This window comes from Netta rufina, assembly GCF_964035555.1.
Source record: "Netta rufina genome assembly, chromosome: 2".
Taxonomy (NCBI): Eukaryota; Metazoa; Chordata; class Aves; order Anseriformes; family Anatidae; genus Netta; species Netta rufina.
The window spans coordinates 80,479,651-80,505,449 of NC_140124.1; the positions used below are offsets into that span (position 1 = coordinate 80,479,651).

General features: G+C 41.4%; 1 protein-coding gene across 1 annotated transcript in view; it reads left to right on the top strand.

Moving 5' to 3' along the window:
* The window catches only part of GMDS (GDP-mannose 4,6-dehydratase), a 403,988-nt gene that overhangs the window by 376,770 nt on the left and 1,419 nt on the right, over nucleotides 1–25,799 (top strand). The gene's annotated exons all lie outside the window — the stretch shown is intronic.

Here is a 25,799-nt window from a genome sequence, read left to right on the forward strand (position 1 = left end):
TCGGTACTTAGCTTAGCACGTGTCATGTGTTGTCTCAGGCAGATGGGATACCTACTTGAAGCAGTAGTGATCATTTCATCATACTTCTAAATGTCTAAATTTCTTTTGAACATACTAGAAAAGCTAAAATGCCGACTGTTACAACAATGAATCATACTTTGTAAGGGAGTGTTTTTATATATAATATATAAAATCCAACTGTATATGCATAGGGAGGGTGAATATTTACACATCACATGTGTAAGATATAAATGGTCCCAAAGAACATGACTGAAGTAAATTATGTTAATGCTCCAGTTAGAACTATTTCTGCATTAGTTTCAAAATGTTTTTATTATACTGTAGTTTCAATGTCAGGAAGATGAAGGAATCTGGGCTTTTAACTGCAACCTCCACACTGCCGTGTGACTCTATGGGGGATGTTCAAAATTAAACATTTGGTTTAAGCATTAAACACCAAAGTTTTCTTTTTAATTCCTAAGCCTGTATGAAAGTAGATAGGGAAACGGTTTACAATACTTCCTACTGGGGGCTTCCACACTGACAATGTCAGAAATGACATCACTTTTCTGCTATTTGCTTTTTTATTGAGATTTAAAAGAAAGATGCTTTGGCCCCACCCCCAAGTTAGTTGACTTAATCAAGAGAAGTCACCATCCTTGCCCAAATCTTGCCAGTCCTGAAGGATGTGGAAGTATTCATCACTAGAGGGAGTCATTGCGTATTCAGTTACCCTTCTTCTTAGCTTGTGATGGATGGTTTTACAACTGGTCCAGTGGTGGATGGTCCCATTCAACTATCAGCAGGAAGGATGGTCTAACCCAATCTGGCAGCTCTGAGTATGGAGACCCTATTGACACTTTTCTTATGTCTGTGCTTCCCTGGTGACCAAACAAGGCGAGAAGGCAGCCTTCATGTTCCCTCTGCCTCCACTGGGTTTAGGCCTTGTGCTGAAGGCTTTGCAGCTGGGAGAGGCAGTAGCTAGCATGTGGTCTTCCTATAGAAGGGTGATGGGATAAAAGCCAAAGTGAGAGGAGAAATCTCAGTGGACAAGGGAAAGTGAAGAAACCCTTCAGAGAAATGGGAAAGGGAAGAATGGGCATAAGTCTGCAAGTACCGGTAGGAGTAATGAAATAGATAGCAAAAGAAAGGCATATAAGGGAAAGAGGGTAGAAAGAAGGTGATTTGCAGGGGAATATGGCAAGTGGAAAAAAGCTGTGCAATGTATGAAACAAAAAAAGGCAAGGGAAAATGAGGAGAGATCACAAAATTTTAAAAGGAAGATAAATGAAGATATTAGAGAAAGGAATAAGAACGTTTTTAAGAGTATCTGTGTCATTGAAATAGAATGCTACATTAATCAAAAATGTTCAGTATCCATTAGCGAGAGCTGAAGTGCCAGACTTACACTGATTTTTATATAGCAAACTGAGGAATGCACTAACTGAGGACAAAATGGAGTTTGGAGGACCAGCTTGAAAACAGATGGACGAAAGATACAATACGGGAAATAAGCCATCTAGGTTTCATCTTGTTTAAAGTAGACTCTGCCTGCCACTGGATGGAGTAGCCAAGTATACCCAGCAATGGCTAGGTAGAAAACAAAATCTACAAGGGTTGCTTAATACAGCTTTATGTCCCCCTCAGTCCAAGCTCGGCATGTTGACTAAGGCTGCTCTAAAGCACAGCTCTTTCCAAAGTGGCATGAGGTGCACCAGAGGTTGACGGATGCTTTTTCTCTTTGGGCCAAGCCCCTGCATACCCTTCCCTGGTCTCCAGGCTCTTGGAGAGGTACCGCTACTCTAGGACACTCCTCTCATTTTCACCTACTTGAGCATACTGCAGCCTGCACCCTCTGTATTTAGTCTGCTGGAGTGTTTCCGTGCATGTAAATTATATGGGAAATGTCAAAAAGCATGTGGATTTGGTACAGGCCTATTCATATTTTTAAATAGAATGTAATTTGCTATTGGCAAATTAATCTCACTTATCCTAGTTTTATTTGTTTAAACCACGTGAGTAGAGTTATTCATGTGCAAAGAAGTTGGCAAATGCTGCCAAATCCGCTAATACATCTGGCTGCTGAGCATAGCTTTTGGAAATGGAGTTATTTGCCATCCTCATTCTGTAGTATGCTAATTTCCATGACAACCCACTGTGATATCAGAGAACTCTGTGGCTTTTCTTGGAGAAAAACAAACAGAAATTTTTAGCCTACCATATCACATTGGGACTACCAGCATGCTATACTGAGCAAGACAGATTTGCAGGACTTGGAGCTTTTTGTCAGTGGTGGAAGTAGTCCCACTAACCTGTTTCACAATATAGTTAAAATCCAATTCCAGGTCCTTCTATTTATCTTTTCTTTTCTTTTTTTTTTTTTTTTCAATTTTCACTCAGGAGAAAATATTGACACAGCTCCAGCTCTTTTGTGCCTATGTGCATGTGGCTGCAATAAATATACAAATCTTAATCATACTTAAGGGCTCCAAGTTTAGGGGATCCCACATGCTGCAGGTGACACTAAAGTGGCTGCAGCATTTTGATGGATTTCTCTAGAATATCATAGCAGTGCTGTCTTCACAAGATTGCTGTGGGCTGCCCTTAACAGTTTGCCAGAAGCCCCATGGCTGTATCAAATTTACATGAAATGGAGCGTATTGCCACCCTTGGCATTACCGCAAAGGTGTGTCCTAAAAACCATGCAGGTCCCAACATGTGATGAGCCATCTTAATCCAAGCAGACAGGCCAGGAGCTGTGTGTTTTCTGCAGCCCATGTACCTGTCTGCCTGCGAGTGTGACAGCAAGCCTCATTCCAGCTGCGCTATTTGTATGCTAAGCAAACAGGTAAAACAAAGCAACAGTGCAGCCAGTGTAATTATCTTTTATCTCACAAGAGTTCAAAAGGAGGGCTTTCCCACTGCAACTCTATTTTCATAGCTGTCTGCTCCAGAACCATTTTGGCTGGTGGTGTTTTATGTGGAAAATTAAAGGGGGAAGGACTGTCATAACTTCCTAATGACATCTTGGGGTTATTTTATATGCTAAGTCATTCATATCTTTTACAATTTAAAAGCATGCTGACGTCATACACATAATAGTCATACAAGACTGCCCGCATGTTTGCAAATAAATGTTAGAATTCATGGTTATCATTTTTTCTCATGCTAAAGAAGGCTAAATGATTCACATCCATTTTCTTCAAGCACTTTTTCTGTAAACGGAAATGCCTCCATCTCCTGAATGTTAATAGGCAAAAGTCTGCAGACAACTATATTTTGCAAGCTTTTATTTATTAACAAATGACAATTGGAGAATAATAAAAGTCATTGTTATGAAAAATCAATATCTATCAACTGTACACACTTGCAGATAATAAGTAACATTTCAACTCTGCCTAGGGTCTGTTTTATGAAGAACAGTATTGAACTAATTACAACTTCAGGTCAATAACGTATCTTTTCTTGGTACCACTTAATCAGTATTGCCCGCTGTCTTTTGCTGTTGTGATACTTTGGCTCTTTGGCTTGTTGATATACTCTAAGTATATGCATTTCACACACTCCATGCATTTCACACACTCCAATGGCTTTGTATCACCATAGCATATTTCATTAGCTAATGAAGACAGAAGCCAGGCAATTTATTTTCATTATGTATGCAGTTAATGTTCAGTCAACCTGAAAAGTGAAACAGAAATATGCTAAAACATGCTTGTATCATTTTATTACTTTGATTATATCTCTGTGCATGTCTGTATCCTCATGTGACTCTGATTGAGGGTGTATTTCTTCTTTCTCTCATGTAAATGTACCTGTAGTCTGCTAAACGGAAGACCTGTTGATCTGTGATTTATTTTTATTTTTTTAATCTGACAAGAAATTATATCAATATAAACCATTTTAAGGACTTTTAAAAGCTAATCTGTATCACGAAGTATCTTTACATGTAATTTTGAATCAGTTTTAGAGAAGCAAGTTGGTACAGTGATTAACTGCTACAGCTCATGAAACTGTAAGATCAGACTACAATTTATCTGAAACACATGGAAGTCCTACAAATCGTATTCTCATATCTGAAATCACACCAGCACCTAGACCTGTTGTGGTCATGCTGTTCAGCTCCAGATCTGCAGCACGCCATGTCAGACCCACCTGGCTGTGTGAGGGTGACAAAGCAAAATCCACTTGTCTTGTATGTGCTTGACTTTGGAGAAAGATGTAAAGAGGCGTGTCTTACAAGCAAGTCGTGTCAGCAAAACAAAGCTGGGTCCTCACATTCTTAAAAGCCTAATTTTAAAATCACACTTAAACAGACATCTTAGCATTTACTTTTATTAGGTGTACTTGTGGTGTTTGATGAAACATTTATTCCCTGTCCATGACTGGTTGTGTCATGTCTTGCTGTATCAGATAACAATGCTATTCACAGCAACGGGGACTTCATGCTGTGTGCCTCTCCAAGGATTTAGCAGTGGACACCCACGATGAAGCTGCAGTTTTCTCTCCAGACCATGTGCAATATTCCATTAGCATAGTAGGTGTTCTTTGTAATGATTTCAGCAAATGCAAGGTGCGGTCAGAATTGTCCTTGCACCAGCATGGAGAACGCAATCCCCAGTTGCTAGCAGATGAAATACGACTCTCTTAATCAAAGAGATCCACTGCACATCTATTTCAAATCTGACATATAATTTAAAGCTGTGCATCTGCTGTTTGTGACCACAGTGCCATTTGGCATGTTTGGGTTTCAACACAATAAAACGGCTTCAATCGAAAGGGAAGTGTTTCTTTTCCACTTCACATGGAAGCAGTGATGCCATGGATATCCTTCAGCCTAGTAGAAAACAGGCCCGATTTATCTAAAACAACTCAAGATAAAATACAGCCAGTTGGCATCGCATGTCATATCTTCCCAAGCACAATAAGTTTTAAAGAGAATAGGCCAGATTCCTTCCTCGTGTAGCTCCATAGAAACCCGCTGGTTTGGTTCGGCAGATAGCCAAATATAAACACTGTTACAGAAAAGGTTCATTTGGAATCAAACGTGGAAAACTTTGGAGTTAGGAAGATATCTGAAAATATTTGCTCAGTGGAATTAAGACATTTAAAATACTTGGCTAGATTCACCTTCGGGTTTATACTATTTCCAGTGTAAACCTTGCGGTAGATCAGAGCCACAGATACCCAGATGGTGCAAGTGACAAAGGGGAAAAGGGACCATAGTCCAGTTTGCTTCAGAGATCTGCCTGAAGATGACCCCCAAAGCTGGGCACACTCACTAGGAAGATGAAGAGACTGTGGGGTGAGCCTTTCCTTCAGGAGATGCCACCTTTTGGAAAATGCCTTCTCACCTTGACTGAGAATTAAAGCTTCAGTGATCAGAGCCTCTCTTCCACCAGCTTCCATCTACTAGTAATTCCTCCCTGAAAATAGGTTTCCTTAAAGGTTTTGGGTGTCTATTTTATTCCAGTTCATATTTGAATGATGCAATGGCAGGAGACACCCTAGGGTGTTACCATACTTTGCGAGGTGACTTCAAGGCCAGCAACACTCCCTGCATGCAACACTATCTTGCAGCATTGTCTCATACCTTTGTTCTCTATTGCTTAAATATTTGGAGGGGCCTGTCATGCTTTGTCATTGCACTTCAGCCTTCTGGAGAGCGTGGAAGGCAGATTTCTAGTGCTGAGTGGAATAGTTCAGAACTTGACAGCGTTTCAAAAAATTTTCACCCGTGATTTGTCCAGACCAAGGCATTTAGCGGGACGTACTAAAAGCTCCGCACACTTTTCGTAACCAATTATGTTGTACCTCCCCATAATGTATGATTTATTTGGATTCGTCGCTGGTTCAAACTGCATTTTAGGAACTCAGGGAAGCAGATGCTAATTTTTAGACCAATATAAACCACTAGGAGCTCTCTTAAAGGAAGAGCTGCCAAAAATTATGATCAGGTTCCTATGGTTCTTGGCATAGAGAAAGCTGCTCAGATTTGGTTCCCATTAGTTATTTAGCATTTTAGTACTTTTGTTGCTTCTGTTGCTTCATTCAACTAATTGCCAGGATCTTGAAAACTTATTCCATGGGGACAAATACTATATTATTTTTTTCAAGCACTGTTAAATCAGTGGGAGTTAATTGTACGCAATGCTATAATAGCAGTTGAAGTAATGTGATATTATGTTTATGCCTCAGTTAAAAATATGCCAGTGGCCAAGCTATGTCAAAATGATACCGTGATTCTTCAGTCACCAGTGAGAAAGTAATCATAGGCTCCAATTTGTTTGAGCATTGTTCCCACACACACACTCCCCCACTCATCAGTGCTACTTATTAAACGCTGCCTTCTTTTTGGCTGCTAGCAGTGAAAAGTAGAAATGCCTCCTCACATGGGTGCCCATTTCAAACACTTCCTTGGCCTAAGTATTTCAGATGTTTGCAGATCCTTTTTTGTAAACTCTATCAGTCATAATGCATAAGCACAGCAACAATCTTGGTGATAGCCAAAGCATGCTTTTTCAGGTCTAGGCCTTAACAAAAGTGTAGTAAGCTATAAAAACGCACACTGACCTTTCAGTATCATGAATAATAGCAAGCCAGCTGTGAAGCAGAGGGGTCAGCAGCCATATATTCATTACCTTTGACTTCAAACTGCTTTGCAGAGATGTATCACCAAGCCTCTCACTCAGCTCTTCGCTGCTGTGCAACATCTACACTAAAATTTTAAATTTCCATTATATAAATTTTAACAGAAACCAGTGTTCTCTTACAACAGGGTTGAAATCCCTGAGACCTGGCATAAGAATGGATTTTTCTCCGAGGTTCAGAGTAACCCCTGAGTCATGCAGCAGATGGATCCAGTTAGCTCCAATTAAAATATGAGGAGAACATTGGGCTGGCTTGGCAGACAGATACTGCTGCAGGGGTGGGAAGAGGGCCTTCAAGGAGAAAGAGTAGGAGTAAACCCCAGCACAGAATCTCATTGTACTGAAATGTATGTTTTGTTATTGAAACTAACCATCGTGGAAAAAAGATTTTGAATTTTGTGCTAAGAGAAACATGAGTGGCCCTCCCCAGCTGCAGGTATCAGGTAATTGCCTGATTTAAAAAAGATACAAATCTATTTCCATTTGCTTGGGGGTTGTTAGAGAGTACCCCCACTTATATAATGCATTTCTTGATCTTGTACGTTTAGATCTGTTTTTCAGAGGTTAACTTTACAATTATGAATTTTTAAATGGAAATATTTCTTAACTTGAAATAGCAATGCCTCATCCACAGGACAAAATAGCAGCCCTATTAGATAACCTGAAGATTTTAGAAACACAGAAGGAACATTTGCATGCATTTTACTTATTTTCTGTGGTTACAGGTGAGATATTCGTTGCTTTTTTTTTTTTTTTTTTTTCAAAACAGGGAAAGGAAGTTGTTTCACTTGTTTTCTCTATTTTATTCTTCAGTTTAGGCCCTACTTTATCCCCCTAGTGTGTTTGTTTCCATCTAACAAGTACTTTATAGCATGATCTAGGTCTTGATGATGGGGATAGTGTTTACACACAATCAAGCAGGTGTTAAAGCTCCTTTCATCACACTAATGACACATAAGCATCTAAAGGATCTTCAGTGAGAACACCTATCCAGCAACAAGGAGCCATCCCATTTGTTTTGTAAGTGCAGTCCCTATTCCTGCATATTTTATTTTTATGGATCCAAACCACAGCACCTCATCATTTCATTTTTGTTTCTCTTCCTCTGTGCTGTTCCCCAATATCTGTACAAGGGCAAGATGCCAAAGAAAAAGGCTCAGCACCTTTATTTCCATTTCTTGCTCCTCAGCATAAAATAGTTTGGTGATTTAGCAGACACATAGGCACAAATGACTTTGCAGACAAGAAATCTGCCACCTAGGAGTACCCTTAGGAGCTGGCTGTATTTACCAGAATCATTAGAAAAGACAAAATACATTTGTGCAACTGAGCAAAATGCAGTGGGAGTTTGGTGCTCAGCCAAGGGTGCATGAGATCACCAGCCTCATCGACGGCCAGCCTGGACCCCCATCAGCCTGGGCAGAAGGAAGGTTATAGGTGCAGGCTACGCAGTTCTTCTCAGCTGCCAGTTGGGAGGAAGGGTGAGATTTGGGGTGAAGGCCTGGTCAGACTGCCGTAACTGCAGTGGGGGAGGTCTGGATGTAAAATAAGATACTTAAGGGTCTGTTCTCATGGTGCATTAAGAAAGTGGGAGCTTGACACGGCCTGATGAATTTGAGCTGGCAAAACACATTTCTTTATAACTCTCCTACCCCAGGCTGGTCCACTCATAATTTTCTGAAGTAATTGTTGTTTATACTGAAGTCTTCCATGTTTGGTCTTTCTCCAAAGGAAAATTTCATTGTCAGGTTTTAGCAGAAACCCTGCTGCTGCTGCTTCTCCTTGGGTGGGCACATGTAGGGAAGAAGGACCTTTATAAAACATCTGAATTTTATCATCCACTTAAAAAAAAAAAATCTGAAGTCTGGTGCTTGGAATGAATGAAAGCCTTCACTAGTACCAAGCACAATTGAGCTTTTCCAGGGCAATGTGAGGTATATATTGCTTTAACCCATTTCATCAAGGTCAAGAATGAAGTAACTCAATGTCCTGGCTGGTTACAGAAATTCTGTTCCTCCACACAGAACTGATTTGAATATTGAGCTATGGTTCAGTGTTGTTGATTTCAACATGTGATGGATCAACCCCACAATTTAGGAGCAACCTCAAGTGTCCAGAGAACTTGCAAGCCCTCCTGGCAGAGTTGTGCAAGAGCAGAGGGTTAGTTTGTTTTGCTTTGTTTAATGGGGTTGTAACCTTGCCAAGCAAAGAGGCAAACTACACGTCAATAAGCATGACTTTTTTGAATTGTAGGGCTCTACTGAGATCACAACAATCTTCAAGAACAGATCTCTTTAAAATTTTCTTTGGGTAATGTGTCTTTTTGGGGTGTTGAATTACAACATAGCTCATATTTCCATTATATAGTCTTAGATAAATCAGGAATTTGACTTGAGGCTTGCTCTGCAACTTTGGAAAAAAAAAAAAAGAAATCACCTTTTTGCCTGCCTTTAAGAGGACAAGAATTAGAAATGGCCTGACAACAAATACTATGCAAAGATAAGAAATTACTGTTGTTACTACAGAAAGATGGAACTATATGAGTTATTACAAATACTTATTTTTATTGCTATTATTATTGAATTAGTAGTTGTGGAGATCTGTAACGTTAGAGGAAATAGAGGACTGAAAAGGAAGAGGAAGGTGTCAGACAATTAAGCATCTTTATGGCCCAGTCCAAGAAAAATATTCTATAAAGTCATATTGGTGGTGGTATGGTAATCTTCCTGGTAGCAAAACTGGAGGTAATTCTGCTATCATTTCTCGTTCTTATTAGTATCTACTATTGCATAAATAGCAATCCAAAAGTGCCCTGAGTCAGTTCATACCCAAAGCAAACATGAGTATCCTTCTTGAAAGCATTCCAGATGTAACCAGGGTCGTAAAACAAAATAGAAAGTTGATGGTTTTATTGTGATGCACGTTACAGTCAAGTAGTTATCTGATGGATCATCTGCTTTTTATGATCTGTGATGAGAAATATAGCTGTCATATGAGGAATAGATTTCTCATCATAAAACTTACCTCTGTAATTTCAGCACCTGAATAAGTGCTGCCTCAGGTGCTGATTGTGCTAGTAAACACTGTCTGAAGAGTGATTTCCCCATCTGTTTCTCCTCCTTCCATTCAAATGTGAAGTTTGGCAACAAGTGTTTTTCTGCAGTTTCCTTTCCTTCAGCAGCTGCTGCTCTTAGAGATCTCATGAGGAGGCTGCCATTGGGTAGCTGGTGATGCAGGAGTTCAGCTGGGGAAAGAGAAGGCTTTGAAAGGTATGTAGGTCAGTATTTCTGTAGATAGCAGGTAAAGCAATCTCTCTTCGGGAAGTTGCCACTCTGGTGGAGCAAAGTATCTCAAGTCACTGCTGCCATTGGAAGGGGCAGAATTCAAGCACATCACAATAATGCGGCTTTCCAGTGTAATTAGTGAGAGAGGAGCTCCTAGCTTGTATAGATTTTGTATCTCTGCCTTGGTTAGGCTCTTAACTCGGCATCTCGGTTAGAATTCTAAAATTACAGCTTTCAAAGCCCTAGTGCCATATTTATATACACCGTTTTCTTCATGGGAGAATATAAGGTACACATTTGAGGGCAGAGATCAAAACATTAGGTCCCCAGAAAGCTGCAGTGGTTTCACCACTGTCCGTAAGATTTCTTCTGTATAAATTGCTTGGATGTTAAAAGCAAGGAAACCTCCTCACCTAACGTGATGATTGAACCACGGGAACAAATTTTCCTCTCGGATTTGTGTTGCAGACCCCCTATGTTTGGGAGAGGTTATACATTCAGAGTGCTGACAGACACTATTACACGTTAAGCTTTATTCACCCTGGTTCTGCTGGCCACCAAAAGCTCCGTGCGTCTCTGAATCCCTCCGCCTTTGGCGCTCCTGCTGGTGAGACTCCCAGCTGGGGTGCGGTTCAGCTAAAATGGGTGCTTTTCACCAAAATAATAAATTATGCCTATACTACTGTCTGAAGAGTGTGGATCTGGAGCCAATTTAGTGAGCATAAGTTACAATTGACTTTGGAAGTAATAACTTACACTTTGAGCTTCCTTAGATGTATAGCCAAGGAGCTGTCTGACTGCAAGTGTTTTTACACATCTTTCAGCTAAATTAGAAATCCAAGTGCAAAACTTAATGCTCAGAGATATCTTGGAGATCTGTGACCGTCCCAGAAAGACTTGGGTCCATAAACCAGCCAGAGGGTCTCCTGCTTTCATATACATTCTTCCCCACATGTGGCATATTGGTAAATAGTAAAAGGAGTTTATTATAGCTGAATTAATGAATCTGAGGATAATTTGCCCCCAGTTCTGGCAAGCAAACTATGCTGGAAAGCTTGAGAGTGGAAGGAGCCAACTTAACTGAACACCGTCTCCAGAGATGGGACCAGAGATTGAAGTATATATATTCATGTGTGAGAAAGGTAGAAAAGCCTTAGGAGAGAAGAAAACAGGGTTTTCAGTGGGCTGGGGAGTGGGAAGGCAAGGGTGAAGCCTTCAAGGCTGGAGAAGAAAGCAATGGTGAGAAAGGAAAAAGGTGTAGTAGAAAAAAATCAAAGGGAAGATTTAAAGAGTCATGAACTGCAGATGCTGAGAATATCAAGGAATACAGTCCAAGGAGGAATGAAGCTTCGTAGGCCTCTCATGTTATATGTTCATGCTGAGAAAGAAGAGCTTAATCCAAACCTTGACGTAAAGGAGAGAACCTGCTGTTGTGTTTAGTGATCTTTACATTAAGCTAGTGAAAACAAGAGTGAATAATGGAAGTATTATGAAGAACAGGAAAAAGGGCAGGTTTAGACTGCTAAATTCATTTCTTGCTATTATCGAATTTGTGAGTTTATCCTGTCAGGATGGTACCAGCAGTGATGATGGACATTACAAAGCTTGGGTGTATTTAGCCCACTCAGCCACTGCTTGGCCAGGATCCTGTTGATTTCAGTGAGAGTTTACCTGAGAACATGGAAGTGCCTCCTCACCAGAAATAGAAATCCCAAGCCATGGTGTTCTGCTAGATAGCTTCAGCAGGTGTATTGAACTGCTGGCATGCTTTTAGTACGCCTATCGTACATCTTTAGTACATCTCTGACACAGTAAGCTCAACACTTTCTATCTTAAATATAGAAAGTGAAGCATTAGATTTATGGGATAAGAGCTTTATTTCAGAGAGGTGCTGAAGCTTGCGTGAAAACACAGAGCTTAAGGCACTCACCTGAGCAAAAATTACCCAATGAGAACAAGAACCACCTCTAAATGTGCTTTTAATATGTGGATTTGAATGTATTAAACATTAGGTATGATGTTGCTCTTATTTTTCTTCTTATGTAGACAGGCACGAGTCTTCCCTACATAGTATTCATTATACTTTGTCTAATTCATTTCCATGCAAAACAGACCAAGTAAGGGTAAATTGAGTTGGTTGCACCTTTTGGTTAGATACATAAATAACTATTCAGGATGCAAAGCAGCTGAAAATTATGCCCTTACCTAATATTTGCATGCCTGCTGAAGGCATGAAGGACGTGAAGGATAACACATTTCACACAGATCCTACAGAATAACAATTGCAGATGGCAAATGCCCCGTTAACTTGTGTAGCTGGTCGTTTTCCTGTGCAATTACAAGAATCCCATGCTCAGTTCCAGTAACCATGTGTACAAAAAAAGGTTTCAGCAAGATGGTTAGGATTTTTAATAGCATAGTCCAACATCTCAGTCTTCTCTGCTGTGTGGTTTTATGCAGTTTTTGTAACAGAACTGAGGTAGGCATGAGCTGGTTGTTGACTATTCTAGCCAAAGCAGGCATACATGCACATGGACAGGTGGGGCTGCAGGACTGCAGAATTTTTGCACTGACCTGCATATGGTTTAAAAACCGAATTTGATGAAGTGAACTAATGTGCCAGAAGTGCAATACTGCACCCATTGACCAGCTGTAGCACGTGGTCTGAGTAAGCAACAAGCAGCTTCTGAAATTTTGCGTTTACAGTACACACATCTAGAATTAGCAATGTCATAGGGAAGAGTGAATCTTTGCCATAGGCGATTAAAAATCAGGCTGCAGTACTTCAGAGAATACTTAATTGGTGTTTCTCTGTTTTGCATATCGCTTTTCTCATCAGTTCTAATACCTTTTTTTTTTTCTTCCTCTATAAACTTCTTTGCCTTAAAGGACTCGTGAAGGAAATAATTAAAAGGTACACAGAGGAAAACTGTCTGAGCAGGAGGGGCAGAAATCCAAGGTGGTTTAGGGAGGTGCCCCAAACACTCTTTTGGATTATTATTAATTTTTTTCTTACTATTATTTTATGATGTTGCTTATGTTTAATTACTCGTGTTTTCCTAACCCGTGTGACAGGCATAATTTGAAAAGCAATAGTAATGATCAAGCTGAGGAAGTGCCAGCTGCTGCCTACGTGCTCAAGCAAGCATAGAGCAGGCAGTGTCAGGAGATGGTGCCGTCTCTTGATTAGATCTGAACTTCTTTTTCATGTTGATGAAAATGATCCTGACTGTTATTATTTAAATACAAATGATGCCAAAAGGTGCTAGAAAAAGTCAGAGCTCTCTCTGTTCGCTGCCTGCAAGGAATAGTAAGTTCATGGGACTTTGCTGCCGTATACTCTATTAAAACATGTAATGTTTAGTATAAAAAGGTACAGTTGGTTTATTTGGGTCTTCTTAGTGGAAACTGCTAGGCAGCCCATCTAGATCAATATCATCCTTCCTTTATATCAGTGAACAATGTCAGTCTTTACATTTTCAAAACAAACCTTGAGGCCACAGAAATAAATAGCTTTCCTGCCAAACACTGTGTGCCAGGGTATTGCAAGTCTCATTTAGAATCCGTAGTATCATTTTGGTTTGGGATTTTCTGGTTACTAAAGCTTGCGGTTGTTTCCTGTTTCAGTTGCATGGTAAAGCAGCAAGATGCTGGAGGCAACACTGCTGAACAGGATGTCATCAGAATGTGAAGTCTTTTTGGGTAGTTCTAATAGTACACAGAGAACACGTTATTAATTTGTGTAAATCTTGGTAATAGTTTGTAAAGTGTTGAGCATCTGCCGTGATATGTTTGAAGGCTTTCATACTTCTTTTTCAAAAATTGCATTGGATGATGCATTTCTAAAAGGTTTTTGATGGCCTGATGTCTTTTGGAGTGAAAATGGAATCAGGAAAAATGGAAAAAATACTGCTGTAGGCTGTGGCACCAGTGTGCTGCAGGGTCCTGCCTTGCAAGTCAGAGTGAATCCTTGAATGACAGTGAAGTAAAATGAATTTTTGTTTATTCTCTGTTGCCAAACTTTGCAGTCCTGTCATGAATATTATATTACCCTTTTTTTGTTTGTTTTCATAGAACAGGAAGTTCTGGTGTCCCATGATTGCACAGAGATCTCAGCTTTTTGACATGTTAAGTTTTTGCTCTGATGTAGTATGTGAAGAGAAAATATTTTGGAAAGCTATTTCTATTTAGTCTTTAGAGCACAGAAGGCAAGTAAACCAGTAAACTCTTGAGTCCTGTTACACCCAGGTCAGTTATAGAGGCCTAGAGGGGCCTCCAAGGTGTTGGGTCAGGTCCCCAAATCTTAATGCCTCCCAGCTTTGTAAAGGGGGAGGTAACAGTGCTTTCTCGCCATTGTAATGTCATTACTATTGTTTAATTGTATAAAATCTGCATCTTTCTTCTCTGGAGGTCCTTCGTAGTCATTGTAGTGCTGCTGTAAAACAGTTCTATTTTGTCTTAATGGTGTTATGTCCACTTGAAGTCTTGCTCAGGTTACAAGTGGAGTGAAGCTGCCAAGATGTTTACCTGGCTTTCTTCAGCTGCTTTTAAGATTCTCAATAGGTACATGACAATTCTGTCATTCCTGGCTTTATATATTCATATATATTGCCTGTTATGTTGGAATATATCAAAGTAAACCCAGCCCCAAGGTTTATCTTAACCTACGCTGAGAAAGAGCTGTGTGCTGCAGAAGAATTCTAACAGAATATTCAAGGAGGCAGAGTTTGACTTTGATAGATTTTCAGAGAAAGGACTGCCATTTTTGTGTTTGTGCAACGTATAATGGGACCCTTACCTGGCGTCCCTGTGCTGCCAAAACGTGAATGAAAAATAGGATTGCTTGTCTGAGGTACAGCTCTGTCTTTCGTATTGAAAGTTGGCAATAGACTATTACTGTGTGAATGGTCTCAAGAGACGCTTTCCTTGTAAGGGAATCAAGTGATGGATGAGGCATCTCACATTTTAAACATTACACAGGTGAAAGCACTGGAGTATTCCAGGCCCATGCCCGTTACTGTGTGTCTCTGAGTAGTCTGCTTGTTCTTTAGCAGTGGAACTAATGGGCATTTGGCAAGTAGGGCAGGACCACTAGAAAATGTTAAGTTTTTCACTTCTGTAATGCTCTCTCATATTTGATTGCTGCGGGGCGAAATAATGAAGAATTTTTTGGTAACAGATCAAAAATTCCTTTCTTGTTTAATTGAAGGTGTTTAAGCTAAGAAGGTCATTGAGAGGACAGATTTAAAGAAGTGGTATTTGCATTTAGTGATGCTTTGGAAAGAAACAGAGCATATTATGCATGCTTTTCAAGTGTATATGGTGAATGCACTGCCAAATCTGTGTAAGTTTATAGGCAACTACTGTGAACTGCAATAGCAATAAACGAATCTGCTTTTTTACCCCTTCTGAAGCTGTCACTGTAAGCTTTAGGAGATCTTTGTGCTTTTTAAAACTTATTTCAACAAAGTTTCTGCTCTGTCAGCAAGCGTCAGCTGTGCTAGTGGTGATATAAATTGTCTTCCAAATCCTGCAGTCTCACTGGGAGGTGATGTATCTTGAGAGTGAAGGAGAGGTGGTGAAGTAAAGCCAGGTTTAAGAAGATGTTTGTGTGGAACAGGAGAATAATCCTCAAAAGAGAAATGGGAGGAGATTGAATGAGAAAAGTTGTAAGAGACACCGAATTAGGATAGAATATCATTCTAAAATGAGAGGAGAAAAATGGGATTTTGCAGAAATATAAAGTAGCCCAAAATGTGAAAGGTTTAAACAACAAGCAAAATGAGAGAAATTAAATGGCCAAGGAAAGGGAAGGACAAAAGAGAACAAAAATGCTTGGCTTATCTCTAAAAGAAGAAAAAAAAATATCTGTATTTATTTTATTTATTTCTTGGAAGATTTTGTGATAGGTTGAATGTTTGTTTTGAGAGAAAGTCAAAGATAGAATAGGAAAAAGTATGATTTTTTTTCTAGGCTTTCGTGTGCAGGAAATGTAATAGGAAGTTATTTTTATTAACCAAGATCAGAGAACATGCAACAACAAACTACAAAGAATGTTGTGGAAAAGCTGGTTATTTTTCAAGTCAGACCAGAAGAACCTGTGGCCATTGACCAGTAGGAGCCTAAGGCTCAGATTATTAAGCAGCAAGATCAGTGAGCTGAATGACTATTGGAGACTATGCACCCACTGACTTATATTACAGACAAAAAAAAATCCTGACCACCAAGTAGCTGATGGTTGTAGCCATTCATTAATCACTTGATGGTCTGTTTTGTCTATGTAATCAACACAAAAAGTGGACTTGTTTGATTTTATTTGTGTGAGACCAATTGATTTTATGAAGATACATCCCTCATTGGAGTTGAGCAGGATTTTTCCAACAAGATAGTCAGGTGACACTGGCCACTATGGAGCCAGAACAGTGAGAGCCTTGTATAGACAGAGGCAAGTGTCTTTGGCAAAGTGTTTTGGGGTTTGTCAGGTGCAGTGTACCCCCTCACTTCAGCATCACCATGATGCTGAGTGTCTTGGGAGGGCTTTGCTACGTTCAGGTTTTGATTTTCAGGTGAATTTTCAAAAGCTGTGAGATGCTATGCTGATACTCAGCCTGCATCCCTAACATACCTGTAAGGGACTGTGAGACAGGGCAGTGGGGAACACAGCATCTGTATTTGCAGCAATAGTGTATTTTGCATCTGTTAAGGAAATATTCACCTGGCTACTTTGCTTGGACTTACCAGTGGCCAGAAATACATTTGTTTATGGACGGGAAGTGCATAAGCCTTTTAATGGGTAAAGAGCGAGTTTGAAGCATTAAATGTGACCTGCTGTGTTGTGCGCCAGTACCTGCAAAGGGTTATTCTTTGTAGTGTCCTACTTGGACTCAGGCACTAAAGCTTTCATCAAAGTAAATCTGATTATTTTGCACGTGGTTTTCCTGAAAGGATGTTATGATTTTCTAGATGTTTGGTGGCTGGTGATAAATTAGGCTTTTATGATGTCATGTGAAAGGCCACCGCTTGGACTTCCTTCTCCATCAAGCACACTGGAGAATACATTTGGGACATACTCTGAATCAGAAATTATCCTACCTTGTTTTATTTTAACCCTTTTGTGGGTCATTGCTTGCTTTGTAACTAGAGGTGCTTGAGCAAAGATAGCTTCACTTTTGCAGACAGGAGCCCCGTGGTATCCTGTCTCTTTCCTTGGGTAACAAAGCCTTGGCTCATGAGTTGCCTTTAAACCTTTCAAGGCTTAAATTCTTCCCATATATCGTGTCTTCAAACGGGTTTTCAAATCTGGTGGGTGTTTTAGTGAGAAATTGGAATGTGGTGAGGGGTGGTGGGAAGGTGATGTGCCCCATAAATTAGGTCAGGTTTATGACCATGCAGAGGGAGGCTGTTTCTAGAAAAACAACCAGCAGTAAAGGGCAGTGTGTTGCTGCTTTGCCCAGAGAAGTGACAGCTGCCTTCTTCATCCCTCTTACTGCAAGGGAGGGAGTGTTTACAGCTGGTTTTCAAACAGTGAGAAATGACTAACCATTCTCCACGCTAACTCTTTTGTCCTCGTTAATCCATACTAGGGAGGAAGACAGGAAGTGACAGGTATCCATCCCCTCTCTGTCCTTTTCACCTATAGCCTTACCACAGGCAGCAGGGTGACAGAGGTTCAAACATCAATACAACATGCCAGGGAGGGAGTGTCATCTCTCCTGCCCACCCTGAGTCACAGCCAAGCCTTGAGAGTGGTGAGATGAGCACTGAACATAGGTCAAAGAAAGCAACTGGAAATTAGAGGTGGGTTAGAGTTTTCTGATGACATGCTCTTTAGATGAAAGATGACCTTTTGAGGAAATTAATATTATTATTTGGGGAAAAAAATAATGGCACACCCTTCCAACATTCTTAACATTACAATTTTAATGTTAACAAAGGCCTTGATTTTTTCAGAGATATGAATGTTCTTAGGGTTCGTAAAATCACTAATTTGTCATCTGCAAGATAGAGAAATTCATCCTATGCAGTAGTGATATCCTGCTAATCATAAACCTGCATTCACTAAATTGCTGCTTAATGCTCTAAAGGTACATAGATAAATATCTAGAGGTAGAATAGAAGTCTGCTGTCCTAATGTTTATTGGTTTGTTGCTTATCTTTTGGTATCCAGCTGGCAGTGATCACTAAACCTACTAACAACATATCCAATGTAATTTGTTATAAACGAAGTATTTTTTACTGGAAGCAGAGGAGAGACTAAGCAGCCTTGCAGCATGAATCTGTGGGGTTATCAGTCTTCCTGTTCATCTTGACATGCCTGTCAGTGAAGACAGCTAACCCTAGGGGCCATATTCCATTTCCAGTCAGAAAGGCAGCCGTTACTGCACAATAAACCCAGATGAAGTCTAACAGCTACACGGAGTGATTTCCTGATGTTTGCAGAAAATGCAAAAGTAGGGAGTGATGAGAAAAACAGAGTTGATTAATGAAACTGTGAGAGTTGCATTCATTAATTTGAAAAGGTACCGTGCTTTGGCTTAAACAATAAGAATTGTGTGTAGCAATAAAACCATGTGTGATGAAGGCATGATTATTTTACTCTTCCTCCCAAAAGCATTGTTGGAGTAGAGAACAGGCCGCAGTGAAGCAAGAGGCACCACACTGCAGTTAAACAGAGAACAAAATCAGGGCTCAGAGGTACCAGGAAGAGAAGGAAGCCGTTCTTTTCCTATGCTGCGGCTGATCTCTACCCTCACAGGGTCTTATTTTTACTGATATGAAGGTGATGGACTGACATTCTCTCTGGCCAGGCAGCCGGAAGAAACATGCTCGTATGCAACTTCACCAACACCTCTGCTGGGAAGAGAAAATGTGCAAATGTTTCTAAGCCATGTTGTGCAAAATGCCAGTTATTCGGACAGCTCTTTATCCGTAGGTTAGTCGAAAGCAGTTTGCAGCAGCAGGGTTTTCTCTGCTCTGGGGGAGCACCCCCTGACCTGCCCCATGGGGCCGGTCCTGAAAAACACCCAGAGCCTGGCTTGAGGGATGCCATGGAGCTGCTGATCCCCAGCCGAGCGAGCTCCGCTCTTGATTCAAAGAGAGTTAAATTCAGCACTGGCTTGTGGGGGATATCAGTCTGTAATTCGGGAGGAATTTTATCTGGCTCAAGGGACAGCACTGGCCGAGACGCTTTCTCAGGCTTCACTTGGCAAACGGATAGGCTTGAAGGAGGACTCGGCCCTGCTCGGGGTTTTGGCCGTGCAGCTCCGCACCGAGGCGCGAGGCCCGCACGTGCTCTCCGCGGGCCGCCTGCCGCGGCCCCACGGCCATCAAAGCCACCGGGCCCTGGCCACGAGGCCTCAGCCCCAGGGCCAGCTTGGCTCCATGCGACGCCTTATCGGTGGCCACGGCCCCAGCAGAGCCCAAGCTGGTGGAGCCGAGCGGGGCGTTGCTGCCGGCCGCCTCCCGGCCCCGCCGAGGAACGATGCCGCCGGTTCCCCGCTTCCTGAGCAGGCCAGACGGCTTGCTGTTTTCTTCTCGTCTCTTATCGCCCCCCTGTCATTGCCAGAGAGGTCTGGCTTCGCCGCTGCAGTTCGTGCTGATAGGCAGCACTGAAGTGGAAAAGGCGCGGGAGGGAGGGGAGGAAGGGGGCGTAGAGGAGGAGGAGGAGGGAGACATCTCCACCGCCGTTCTTATTGCCCTAATGTTTATTGCCACTCCGAGCTCATTTGCCTTAACCCTTTGGAAGCAGGTCCCATTAAAGATCATCAAACGATGATAAGATAAAGCTGCTGCTCTAACACCTGTGATTCCTGGTGGAAAAGCAAGGACTGTGCCCGGGTTTTGTTGGCCGTGCTGCTTGTGGTGGCTCCTTATGCGGGCGTGCAGAGGGTCCCGAGGTAAGACCTTACCCCGAAGGTGCCCGGTGCTTGCAGCCTGCTGAGGTCCCTCAGAAGTGCAGGTGCTCAGCGCCTCGCAGTGTCAGCCTGGTCCTCTGGTTTTTCCTCTCCCCTCCCTTCCCCCTCGACACGGTTTTATTAAAAACCGGGGCTTTCTGAATAGGGAGGGGATTTGCACATGAAAACACGCTGGGGAGAAAGCATGCCTCTTATTTTAAGTGACATTTTGTTATATGTGAGTTTCAACCTATTGGTTGCTTTTGCCTTTTGCCTTTTCCTGTGGTTCTTTGCAAACAATACTGTCTTTCTGTTAAAGACTGCTGACCCAAGAGTGGAAAGCAGTCTGTTCATGCTGCATTAAAACAAATTTAGATCAGAAACCAAATTCACTGGCATTCCTCTATTCCCCTGGTACCCTGACTGCTCCACAACTTTGCTTTTCTAAGAACAGAGGAAAGAAAAAATGAAAACGGAGCGACACATTATGGCTCTTCTGAAATTCCTGAAGATGTTTACTGTGTTCCTCGTTAGACTCGGGCTTTGCTCATCGATGTGTTTTATCTCCAGTCTCCTCATATTTACTGCGGTGATAGGAGTCACTTGCTTTATAATTACACTGTTTTTTCCTGTTACTATAGATATTATACCAAACACTGCACTTCGCAAAGAAATCGAGCCAGTGCTCTCTGCGCTTGCAGAGTAGGGCCCGCAGCCCAGCAGACACAGTGCTTGTTTCTGGGACTCCTCCTGGGTTTCGGTGCTTGCTCAGCTGAGCCCCGCATCGGATTTTGCACCAGCGAGATGCACGTTTACAGGCTCTACAGCTCCTGTCTAGTGAGGTCTTGCTACTTTTCCTGAGTGCACTGGGAATAGCTCAGCTGAAGTCACAGCAAATGCCCTCCAGCTTTGCATCTGCGCTGGGACACAGCGTCCCGGGGCCTGGTGGCAAGGACGGGTGGATGCTGGGGGACAGGGGATAAGGGTGACAGCAACAGAGCTACGTAGGGAGCAGGGCATGCAGTCTCTTGTTGGCAGTGAACGCTGCAGCAAGGCTGTTTCCTGAGCAAGGAGCTGCAGCAAATACCCAAGAATACATATTGACGTTGTTACTGAGGTGTGCTATGGCAGCCCTCATTAAAATTTCCTACCAAAAATGCTCCAAAAGGTGCTTGAAAGAGGGTACTGATCAAATAAAGCTTGATATATGAATTATTGAGATATAATGGTGGAAATGCAATGCTGTAAGCTGATGTCTGATTAAATAGCTATGTTTATTAATTTTTCTGTTAGCAAGACAAGTTAAAGTTTAAAGGCAAGGGTCATAAGAAAGAGACAAGGAAAATAAAAGACAGACGGGGTTTGCAGGAGACTTTGGCCCCTAGACTCTTGAAATCCTTCTTGACAAAACTCCTTGAGCAAGAGTGCAAGACTAAACACGTAACCCAGAGCCTCCGCTGAGCTGGGTCTGTGCTCCTTACTTGTGGGAGCTCTGCTGTAACAAATCATCTTCCAAGCAGTCTTGCTGATTGTGAATGTAACCCTGGCCACTTTTCAGATGCAGTAAAACTGTTGTGTGCTTAGATCAAGTCTGTTTATTTTTAGAGGTAAAGCCTTGTCTCTGCCGCAGCGAATGGAGCTGGGCACGATTCCATCGCAGGTGTTTTACTGAGGACTTGGTCTGCATTTTATTCTGGTGTAACAGCGAGCAAAGTCTGGCTCTCGGTGCTGGCTAAAAGGAAGGACTATTTTAAAGGCTATCAGCTGAGCTGTAGTAATTAAGGAAACCTTGGATTTCTTTCAGGCCACATTATCTCCTTTTTCTCACATTGTCTTGAGGCTTTACATTTTCAGTTAAAGTTAATTGAATGAGACAGTGATGCATTGCACAGTGAAACCAGATCAATCACTGCACGAGTCAAAATAGAAGTAGTGATGACACTCAGAACAAGAGCTTGGGAAATGTGATATTTACATTAAAATATTCTACATTTTTGTCTCAGGGCTTCAAAACCTAATTTTAAAATACCCTATCACATTATGTAACAAATTTCTCCCTGCTTACCTGCATGTATTTGTTTTTGTGCATTTGGACAATGAAACTGAATTGTCATAAAATCAGATTTAATAATAATGGGGTATTTTCTACACAGTTAATCAGCCTAACTTACAGAAAAGGTAGAAGAGAAGATAAAATCATGTTGAACAAGCTCATTCTTTTCTCTGAGAGACAGTTATAGTGACAGTGGAGTGGATATAAAGCTGTAGGAGAGTTTACTGTCGTATTCATTGGCAACAGAGAATTTGACTGCTGTCTTTTCCAACTTCCTTCCCTTTAAATATTTACCTGGATGTTTTTTCCAACTCTCAGCTTCCAGGCAAAATTCATCATTAGTATTCACTTATGTTAACTGTATTTGCATGGAAAATAAGGGATTGTTCCTCCTGAAATCGTTCACTAAGAGCAAAGACTTAATTTTATGTTTGTGACCTGAGTACAATAAAAACAACAGAAAGCCTTAATCAGTGTTTTCAGGTTTGCAAACTCTCAGCACAGTATCTAAATCCTTCATGAAGTCAAAGGGCTTTGTTCTCCTATCAGTACATAAAGCACAATGCTAAGGAAAAAGAAGTTGTCCTGCAGGGATACCAAACACGAAGTGGTGCCGTTTCATCAGGTGCCGTTCCCTCGGACACAGGGATCCCGGGCAGCCTGGATTCAGCAGCAGCCAGCTGTCTTTCAAGAACAGCCCCCACCCCCCAGAAATCCAGATTTTCTCCAGCAGAAGCTTACCTCTTCTTTCTTTGCGCTCTGATCTGGTTGTACCTCCAGAAACTGAAGCCCTGACACTGAAGAACCAAGGCACTTTACGGATCAGCATGCCAGAGGTTTTCTGGTGTGTGTGTTTCTTTCTTTTTTTTTTTTTTTTTTCCTTTTTTCTTTTTTTTGGAAGCCTGACAGATGCATCTCTGGTTTCAGTGAAAGACTTGAATAATATAAACAAGCAGTCATTCTGTTCCAAGAGGAGCTTTTTTTAATATTTTATTGTAATTACCTTATTGTTTTCATATTATGAGCTACTTGTAGAAAAATACAGGAAACATGACTGCAATACAATCCTTTAATCAGGAATAGCTTTGTTCCAGTCTTCATTTCCATTCAGTGCTGAAACTTTGCCTCAAAAGAATACAACTCAACCTTGAATTTAGATGAAATACGGTGTTAATACTGTGGTATTATACATCATTTTATCTCTGCACTTAGTAACTTCCATAAGAGAACCTTTTAAAAAGTGCATAGGGGTTATTTTGTCCATAATGCTATTTTCAAGTGAATCTTACTACGAAGCAGTGTTTCCCAAAAGTACATAAACTTCTGCAGGAGAGCCACTTAAAAATCTTTTAACCTGAGTCAGATGGGGAATTTGTATTACCATATATATTAAATCTGGTATCTTTTTTTTTTTTTCTTTTACTCACAAATTATGCCAGAATGCATTTTACTGCATCACTCTTAAAGCATGTGAATTTTTTAAGGAAGAACTCCAAAAAAAAAAAAACATTTTTAATACAGAAATGGATTTAATACACTAGTTGTTTGTGTTATCTCTGTGTATAATCCAGCACTGCAAACAACTTTATTACTGATTTGAAATCTCCCCCCAACCTGATTTGCCCCATTCAGCAGCTGAGTGTTTATGTTTTTGAACGAAGGGCTGGAATTAGGTAAAGCCTTTTTTTTTTTTTTTTTTTTTTTGATACTGTTTTAACAAAAAGCATTTGTCCAAGAAAGCTAAAAGACTGCTCCCAAGCTGTTTGAAAGCAGAATGCAGCTATGTACAGCGGGCAACACAGCATTTCATTCAACGCAGCTCCTGGTCCACTTCTCAGATGGGAAACCAGCATCCTAGATAGGCTCAGTTTTCAAGAATGTTTTTGGTATGGAGATGGTGGACGTAAAATTATTGCTTACACAGCATTTCTAAAAGTGAAGCTAAGTTTTATGATAGGGCTTTTATGTCTTAAAATGAGGCGGTATTAAAACACAACTTCTAGCTAATGGCTCGAATTAGAACTGAATAAAAGGCAATTGTTTTTTATGCTGAAATTTATTTTAAGAGGGATTTCCTTGTTTCCAGGCACGTACACACACACGGATTTAATGTGAATTTAAGCGAACTCCAGATAAAAGGCATGCCTCCATGAGTACCTCAGGGCCCGATCCAAATTTTATCAAAGTTAGTGGGAGCCTTTCCCATTTCAACTCAGAATTTGCAATCCATATTCACACGACCCTCAGGGGGATCCCTCAGGCTGATGCGGTTTTGCATGCCTTGCCCTCAAATGTCTGCTGCAGTTTCTAAAAACCCATTACAGGGCTGCAGTAGGAAATCATTTAGTCTAATTTAAGGAAATCGCGGCGTTTTTATTTTCACATCATTTTGTTCCGACCCATCCGTTTACTCTTTTCTGAAGGCGCACTGAAATGTTTTCGGCATAAAGGCTGAAGTATTACAAATGCTGCCTGGAACAGCCTCAGCAGACGTGTTTGTTCCACATCCCCTTCTGCAGTGCAATATTTCCTTTGGTGGATTTCCTCTGCTGCTGGAAGCGAGCTGTCTAGCTTTCTGCAGCACAATTACGAAGAAGAATTTCCTACGTTTTACTGCACAGGATGAGGTGATGTTGGAAGTTAGCACGACCTGAACCGCACACGCACAAAAGATAGCGTCTGAAAAATGGAGGCAGTGGCAGCAGCAGCAGCAGCAGCGCGGTGAAAAACCTGCAGCCACAAAGTGCTCGTCAGCCCCGCCGCCAGTCAGAGGGCGAGGAGGGAGAAGCACGGCCCGGGGATCTTTTAGGAAACCCCGCCGTGCTACCAGCGTCAAGTCGAAGGCAAGAGCAGGATTTGGCCTTAGCTCTGTTGTCCCGTAACAAAGCTTGTGTTGTTTTACTCTAGACACAGGCCAATACATTTTTAGTGTTTACTACTCCGGAGAAGTGAAGCTTGTAAGGAGAGGTGACATTTTATTAAACTGTCACATACAATTGCCAAAGCTAACTGTTAAACCAAAGTACTTGGGTTGTTTCTCAGGAAGATTCGGTCAGTTCCTTTGTTCCTTCAAAGATGCAGAAAAAGGAGTTGTTTTCCTTGCTTAATTTTGTTATTTTTGATGACCGCTTGCAGGATTGTTTTGGTGTGGTAGCACTTTTAAGAATAATTAAACAGTGAGGTGGATATGAACAAGCTCTTGGTCTCTGTAACAGTTTCAAGATAATTTACTTTCATTTATGAGAGATTTAGACTATTCTTTCCATGTGGATGCTCAAAGCACTGAAGAAAAAAGATGCAGGCGTTCAAAAGCTGGCTGTTTACTGCCATTGCGTGTGGTTACCCATATTCACAACAGTCTTTCAGCATCGTCTGTCTGTGATCACATTTTTATTTGGAAGAGATTAGTTGTCATATTTGTTCTGCGATTTACGTTATTTAAAGAAGGGGGAGGGGGGGGAGAGGGAGAATTTGGAACAGCTCGTTCAATAGCATGACTAAGAAACACGACAACTTATTACAAAACGTTCACCACCGCAAGGCAGTGAAGCTGGAGCTCAAACCCCACACACGCAAAAACAAAAGAGTAACTCTTTTGCTCCAAAACAGCCTGGTGAAAGGATGCTGCCTCCTGGTGATTTATAGGCATATGAGCTTCCACTAAAATTGCATCTTAAATATTTTGTCCTCGGAAGGTGGCTGGGCCCGAGAGCCCTTCCAGCCGTGCTCAGCTGGCGGGGATGCACGTGTGGGCACGGCCGTGCCGCACCTTGCCTGATGCCCACCAACCACTGAGCATGATCTGCAAAGGTTTCCCTCATTCTGGAAGCTTTTGCTCGAATTTCATTCCTTGGGACAGGTTATGGCAAAGGGGGGGCTTTGGGCTGGGAACGAGCACCACAGAGGTCAGCCCCGCACA